General features: G+C 41.0%; 1 pseudogene; it reads right to left on the bottom strand.

Moving 5' to 3' along the window:
- LOC115929902 overlaps positions 1-4840 on the bottom strand; it is a 6675-nt pseudogene extending 1835 nt beyond the window's left edge.
- Between the last annotated feature and the right edge of the window lie 3726 nt (positions 4841-8566).

Raw genomic sequence — 8566 nt, 5'->3', positions numbered from 1 at the left:
GACACAAGTCTCCTTGCTATCGATAGATTGAGCTCCTGTGTGTTCTTTGATGCGTCGTCGTGTGGGTGGAACAACTGTCACAACTTGGGATTGCCTCATTAAGCTCAAGCTCTTAAGCGATGGATCCGTCCCTCCTCCTCGAGCTTCGTGTGCCGCTGGAACCACTTGTTGACTAGCTGCATAGGCAAATTGAGTGCTACTGAAATTTTTTCAATGCCGTCCTCCGAGGGTTAGCTTGCATGGCATAGAATGCACGCAGGGCCTGTTCTTGGGCCTTGGAAATGGTCTCAAGTAACTTAGATATATCAGTGTTGTCTTGTTAGTGCCCTGGTTCAGGGCTTTCAGCATTGTTAGGGGGTAGCTGACTTCCTGAATTGGGGCTGGCTTTTGGAGACAGGTGCTGTTCACTCTCTCTTGGTGACGTCAACATCTGCTTTGGATTTTCATCCTCCTCATCACTCTTGTCATCTATTCATGGTTATCACTCTCGTTTTTGTGTTGGGCTAGAGAACTCTTGCTGCATCTCGTAATATCGATCTAATGTGAAAATTCCAATGCTTTGCTGGGGCTGTGGATTGCCATTAAAGAGCTTCATCTTGAGCACATCCTCATTGAGGTCGCAGAGATAACGCTCGTGCTGATGAAGATCGATGGGACTATGGAACTCTCGTCCACAATACTTGCATCTGTGTTCTGTCTGGATTTAGGTTAATCTGAGAAGGAAAACGTGTTTCCAAACAGCGATTAATAGCTTGAGCTTCATGCACTTTCTTTAGAGTGTAGTCCACAATGTTATAACTTTTCTTCTCTTGATGCAACACCATTTCCATTTAAGAATGTTTTGGACTTTTCTGATTCTTCAGGTGTCTTTTCGGGTGTCTTCAGATGGTGTGGTGGTGGTGGTGTTGCCTTTGGCAAGGGAGTAACAGCTGCCATTTTTTCAAGTTTAAATGGTCTGATTTCAAACGGACTTGCGACAACTGGGGCTGTGTCACTTGTTGTCTTGTGTTTCTTTAGTTTTGAGATGTCTGTTTTCTGCCCGTCCTTCTGTTGCTTGCACACAGTAGATGCTACAATTTGTAGAACCTTCTTCACAGCATCACTTGCAGGACTTGTTAAAGGAGACGTGCTTCCGTTCTCCAGTGTTTCGTTGCTCGGGTGACCCTGAACGGAACCGTCAACATTGGGAATCTTGATGTGAAGAGGAGTCATGTAAGCTGGGGCACTCTTCTTTGCTCAGTTAAAGGTAGAGATTCACTAGTGTCTATGTCACTAAGAGGAGATTGCAAAACTGGCGAGGGAAGGCTATTGATTACTTTGACTGGAGGAACACCGGTGATCCTGGTGAGGGCTGGAGGTTGTTCCTTCACAGGTGAGCACTTTTTGCTGCTTATGTGAGAGCTGTAGGATCCAGAATGCGAGAAGCGTTTTAGGCAAGTTGGACATTCGTAAGGTTTCTCTCCGCTGTGAATACGCAAGTGCTCCTTGAGATGATGCTTGTACTTGAAAGCCTTTCCACACTCCCCGCACTTAAACTTGCGATTCCCAGATGTGTGCGTCAACATGTGACGCTGCAGTCTGTAAATGTTCACAAAGGCCTTATTGCAGATGTCGCAGATTTGGTTGCGCCCTGGCATATGCGTGGCCATATGACGCTCGAGCTGGGACTTGTAGGCAAAGCAGTAGTTGCATTCTGGGCAAGAAAAGTTGTTGAATGTCTTCTCGTGTCGGTATTTGATATGCTCTTTCAGGGAGGTGAGCCGCTTATATGAGCGATCACAGTAAGGACAGTCTTCAGGTTTTCCAAGCTCGCCCTCGATTTCAGTTTCGTTGTCATTTCCTTCTGTAATAAAAAGAGAAAAAGAACACCAAAGAAAAATGAGTGACATTTCCTGATCATTTGCATTGTCACACCTCTTATAAACAATCCCCTCAATTTACCATAAAAACTAAAGTTAAACATCTGGAGTAGCAATATCTCTCCTTTCACTTCCACCTATGGTTAACAGAGACCTATCAAAATGCCTTTATTACTAATAAAATGGTAATAGCACTTTCACTTTTATACCCACTTGACTTAAAATCTGTATATAAAATATTTGTTTCACCTTATTCAAAGTTGTTCAAGTGCCTGGGGATAATGGGTATTCACCTTTCGATTGCTTTCGCTTACATTAGAGTAATAAACAATACATCTCAACTGCATATCACCCAGTAGTTTCAATTATAACAAATATGATTTAAAAAGGGAAAAGAATGGGATTTTGATGTAAAAAAATATTAATCAACCAATCAACTAATTGTTCAGACTCACAGAAGTGGAAAATACAGGATGAATCTATAAAAGTAAAATGTCATACACAAACATGCAATTCTCTTTTGAATTCCCCCCCTTTTTTTATTGAACTGGCACTTAACTATTCAAGCAATGAACAGAACAAAAGTTATTGATCAGGGGAAACTATGATTTATTAGTCTGATATCCCCATCAAACTCAGCAAAAGTGAGAAACTATATCATCATCATCATCATGTTCACTGTCATTTATTGTTATCTAATTACCAATCATGTCACAAATACCCATTTCCAGGTACTAGCAAGGGAACATTCTCATTTTTCATCTGTCATGCACATCTGTCAGCCACCCTTAATCCCTCAAATGCAATAATTCTACATACAAAATGACAGGAACTCGCCACTTAGCCCCTATTTGTACATGTTATTACAAAAAAAATGAAATTGTTGCTGGCCTCCCTTCTCCATCTGTCACACGACACTTTTTATCCCTTCCCTTGATCCTTTTGGTGACTATGTTCGAGGCCATTATGATATATTCTGTTTCTTTGTTTCTTGATGTGCAGCAGTAATTGAGATAAGACCGATTGTGTGCAACGGGTAGCCTCGCTAGTCTACTGCTTTGTCTATTCAGAGCATCTTGTTTTGGATGTGTTCACACAAAAATCACTGCACATTCTGATTGATGAGAATTTGAGATGGAAGAGAAATTCCAAAATAATTTGTAGTTGATTTTTTTAAAGCAGAGTTAGACAAAGCTCTCTATTATCCCTCCAACCCCTACATCATATGAAAAAACTTTTATGCTTTGCTGTTCATTATGAGTCAGCCTTAACATTCTTCAAATTTGTGTTAAAAAAAAGGGGGGAGTGCTGAACAGGAAAGAAGACCTTAGGCTAACAAAACACTTTGAAATGAAAATATGAATGGACTTATGTTTCTCAAGTTCATAACAATTTATGTCAATGTGAACTCCTCCCTTGTGAAGGAACAGGAGGATTAGTGCGAACTTGATCTCTTTGTGGGGGTTAAGGTACTTCGTGTACTGATCCCATCCACCTACTGATACTGATCTCATGTCTAACCTAAGGATGCTGGAGATGAGTGTAATCAAGCAATAATCTATCCCTCAAAATCCCAGCAGAACGTGAGGAATCATTCACAAAGAGGGTGAGAGGGGGAAGGGGGCAAAGACAGAACAACAATAAGTTTGCATGAACACAGCCAAAAGAGATATCTAGTTTCACTTTCTTTTTGAGATGTATCATAACTTTGAACACGTTCACATAAGGATGTTGCTTTGATTTCTGTCTCTAAATAATGTGTCCGACTTAGTAAAAAGTTCACTGCCAAGGTCTATGATGGTCTGAGGGGGGGGGCTGACTGGTCTGGAAAACCCCCCAAAAAGGCTGATCCAGATCAGTTCATCCCCTACTCCCTTATTTTAGAGGGGGGGAAATATGGTTTGAAACCTACCAGGAGTATCAGGGTCATCTGTATCGCCATTGACTCCGTCCATGTCTTCTACAGGTTCAGGATAGATGATTGCAGGTCGCTGCGGTTCATGTAACCTCCAGGTTGATGACACCACCGTCTCCTCCCATCTCTCCATTCCTGAACTGATGAGGGTGATGAGGGTGAGGAGGGGGATGGGGATGGAGATGATGCATTCCATTCTTCCGGTGGAACTCTTTATCTGGTTCTAAGTCATCCACCCCATCATCCTTGTCTCCATCGCTCGTACTCTTGTCCATCTCGACCTCGTCGTCGTCCTCTTCGTCGCCCATGAAGCTTCCCTTGTCATCTCCATCGCTGTCCTCGATGGTGGAGCTGTTGCTATGGTAACCATTCTCCGGGCTGGGAGATATGGGGTCATTACCATCTGCCAGGATCGCTTGCGTCATGCCTTTGGGGTTTCCATCAATGTCAACTGTGGAGATATAAATATCAAAAACACTGATTAAAGATCTAATTGACACATAATCCATTTCATGTCAAAACATTCGACTTAATAAATATATGCTTTACTCTACATGTAAAATCATAAATCATTTCCAATGAATCAATGAAAAGTTAAGCCTTAGGCAGCACAGTCCTCAATGAAAATAAGATAAAATAAACACACAAACCTCGACCTACACTAGAAAATACAACAAAAAAAATGTTAAAGCATAAACATATAGGGATCATTCTCAAAATCCTGCAATTAAATGACCACGTTTCAATTAAAAATTCAGAAAAGACTGAATTGGCGTTCGATTAGTCGCGCGTCCGAGTCCGACACGGCGAAGTAGAGAGGGAGAGAGAGAGAGAGAGATAGAAAGCTGCCGTACCTGAGGCATGCAAACGCCGCCTGTATTGGAGGTAATGATACTTCATCACCATACCACTGACGGGTGCCGACAAGCGTCTCCAAAGTCATGCACACGAAATGTTTCAGGAAAAATTCCACTCATTTGAAGCCAAAATCACAATCACATGTGACGATGTTTCTGTAATTGCACAGGTAAATGTCAAACTGATAACATAATAATGTTTCTCTCCAGGTCACACTGGTCACTGCATAAGCTGCGAATAGAGCTGTTGAAAATGAATTTCAAAACTGGAACGGTCGATGAACTCTGAAGAATAATGTTCCTCAAAGTCATTGAAATGTTAATCCTAATTAATCTAATACTGTGATGAGCTGGTGAGGTGTTAAGTTGTTCAACACTGCACGATAAAAATATAGAAGTTGAACTAAAGGTAGAACAACTGCTTCAATTGGTGGTATATTCCGAAGAAGAGAGATATAGTCGAAGTAACACTTCCTTGGAGCCTCAAGTAAAAATCCACAGCTTCAAATCCAAAAGAAAAGATGAAGAGAAAAACCCACATGAATGTCGTGAGCTTACTCTAATGGGCGGCTCTTGTTGGACAGGAGACAAGATAAATACAGAGCAGAGCTCAGAGCAGAGGGAGAGAGAGCGGAGTGAAGTTGTTGTCGCGCCGGTGACTTGAGGACAGATTGAGAAGGATTGGCGGAGCGCAAAACGAGGGCAGAGACACGAAGTCTGGGGTTTTGTCCTCGAGAACAAGAGAGGGACAAAAGCCATTCAGCGGTACTATTAAAAGGCGGAGGTGATCACTTCTCCCGGTCATCAGCGCAAGATGCTCAACTCCTTTCTCTGTGTCCCACCCCTCTTGAGATCGAGGAAGCTATTTTGAATGAGGTCATTCATGCAAGATGACACTATCTCCTTCAAACACCTTATTATAACAGTCGAGTTGTCTTATCGTCGAGAAAAGAGGATCAAGATCAAAAGCTGTGTGTTAACATCGACAATCAGCTCTTGAGAAGAAAAAAAACTCGTTTGTACGATTTTAGTTGCGATGATGAAACATAACAGCTTATAACCAACCAAGTGGAAAAGTCTAGTAGCGGAAAGTCAATTGATGTACTACTACGGAAATACAATGGTTGCAAACAAAAGTATACTACCAGATTAGATTAAAAATAGGAAGAAAAACACAGCATTATTTCGCGAGAGCATGTACATGCTAATGCCATTCGGCTTGCCTCGCTTTTAGTTACCCACATACACATATCAAGTAATTGTTCCCAATAGTAATTTTCCCTCCTCTCCCCTTCTCTATGACAATGTCTTTTTAAAATATTGTTAGCCAACCCCTAAAGTGTTAAAAAGGGAGTCTTGTTTGTCATGCCTTCAGCCGCGGAAACAATAAGAAGAAAATTCGTTGGCTCCAGCCTGGTGCGGGCCACAAAGCACCTGCGCATACAGGCTGGGGTAGTGAAGAAAAGACCCACCTTGCAGGGCGGCGCCACTGTGTCTGAGTGGCCGAGCTGAGCCCCATTCAGTCAGTCGTCTGCTAGATCGCTACCCTACGCCTCATGAATTATTAACCTGATAAAGCTCAAACACCTGACTGGCCTCCACAAAGGCAGCGCTTATTAGTCGTCACATGTGAGCAATGCTAGCATTGTAGGCAGGTGATTGGCTTGGCTCTTTTCTTCACATTATCAACCATCCAATTTCTGTTTTTTCCTTCTTTCTCCTCGTTTCCCATTAAAAAATATCTCTCTCTTTCTAATCAACCATCCTTCACGAAATATTGTCAGCTCCAGTCAAGCAGAGATGACAGCCGTAAAGAATTCCGAAGGCAGACAATGTCAGTCATCGTATATTTCTCCCCTCTCTAATTCATGAAGTGAAAAAAGAAAACTTTCAATTTAATATTGCTTCAACATTTCACACTTTAGGCTTTCACTAACTTGTCCGATAGAAAAGTTAATTAGCGCATAGTTAGACATTATGACAAAACAGCAATAACCTTTTAAAAAATAAATATTAAAAACGCTATTAGAACGCTTAGCATGTTTATAAAAGTGCCTCCCTTTAAATGTTCGTCCTTGATTATGAAGAGTATTTTCGCGTAAGTTTTAGCATGGTAAGGACATTCTTGTAACAGTTAATATTGCACATAATCGAATTTCCCATTTTTATTTCTCAGGCCGTTTTCTACATTTGACACGCCAACACTCGTACACACAGGTAATTTGTTTTCAAATTCAAAGCTCCTAATGTAGGATTCGACAATGAAATTTAGACATACCAGCCTACAAATGACTTTTGTTACACGCATTTTTCAATTGAGTGCAGGGGAAAGAAAAAAGGGAAGATAAGGTCTAGCGAAATTGTAGTTTTCCTGTCACTACTGTTGGTGCTGTGTACATTGTAAACAGGATAACCAAACATGATTGCCTATCGGTGGAGATCCCCCGACCGAGTGGCGCCACGTCACCATGACAACATGCCCCTCCCACCGCTAGATAAACGACGGAAGCCCGCGACGCATTCCCAGAGGATGTGTTAGTTTCAACACATGGATCCTCGTTTGAGCCCGAATATTTAGCTTTGGTTTCTCGTAGCGTTCGCAAGGTAATTCCACGCATGGGATTTGTTATTGGTTTCTTAGATTGAACTTGGGTTGAGACTTTTTTTTTACAATTACAGTACAAAAATAATACTTTCGACGTCGAGCAACGATGGCACTCAATGATAAACACCACAATACCTTTCAAAGTTCACCATGCACGATAAATGATTAGCAGGTAGTCACACCCCAATCACTTTTGTTTGTCATCACATTCCATAGGTGATTTTAACTTATTTAAGAGCTCCGTACGCTCACTGTTTCTTTTACATTTCAAGGTAATAATAATGGACCTTTGTCATTTCAGGTATGTCCTCTTTTTTATACTGATAGAGTGTAGGGAAAGTTTCTATAATCATGTCGAAATTGAGATCCTGTTCTTTTCATGAAATTAGGTTGTTTTGTGTACAAGGACAGGTGACGCAAACCCAAAGTGGCTTTGTTTTATACAATCTGTGCTGTTCCTGTATCTCCGATTGTCTAACGAATATACCCCATCCCGGAACATTCTTTTCAAGGTAAATGCATGTACTTCACTGTTGAGTCTGTACCAATTATTGTTCCCCAATATTGGGGATTAGTATGAGATTAGAGACTAATGATTTCAAGGAGGTAATCAAGATTTTAATTGACCCCACTGAGTGGCAGGTGTCTGATCATGGACAGAGGGATTAGTGTTGAATGAATAGGACAAGGGAACAAACACCCCCAGGAAAATACCACGCAAAGGGCGTTTTACAAAATTATTATCACGATGGCCAAGAGTGATCGCCGAACAAAGAGCTTCACGGAGATCATTTTCTTTGTATATACTTTGTCTTGGTATTTTTAAGGTGATCCTCTAAACTGCTCTTGGTAGAATTTTAACTGGAGGTGGTTTCAGCTGTTTAAACTGTGTATGTTGTAAGTTTAAACTGTTTACAATCCCCGACAAAGAAATTTTAGGGGAATAACCTGTGGAATTTTTTTTTTCGTTGTTTAAGAGCCGAAACATGCATTATCTTCATAATACAGAATATGTTCCTGTAACACATCCTTGATAGAGAGTTACTGACTGAGCATTGTTCATTCTTCACGACTAAAACGTTGCACCTTGTCATCAGAATATGCCGGATCTTTGTCTTTGGACAGGGTATAGATTAAATAGGAGAACACGATTTCAAACTTCACCATTGATTACCCTTAAATTGAGGTGGTAAACGTACTAAAAGATAAAAACATTGCAGACTATACAATACTGATTTGAATGAAAGATCCAGGATGTAGGCCCATATCTGAGTTGGTGCTCTAATTACACATTACAAATTATAGAGCACCTTGAAAGATTAGGCCATTA

Source organism: Strongylocentrotus purpuratus, unplaced genomic scaffold (assembly GCF_000002235.5).
Source record: "Strongylocentrotus purpuratus isolate Spur 01 unplaced genomic scaffold, Spur_5.0 spur5_scaffold_6, whole genome shotgun sequence".
NCBI lineage: Eukaryota > Metazoa > Echinodermata > Echinoidea > Camarodonta > Strongylocentrotidae > Strongylocentrotus > Strongylocentrotus purpuratus.
This window is presented reverse-complemented; position numbering and strand designations above follow the sequence as displayed.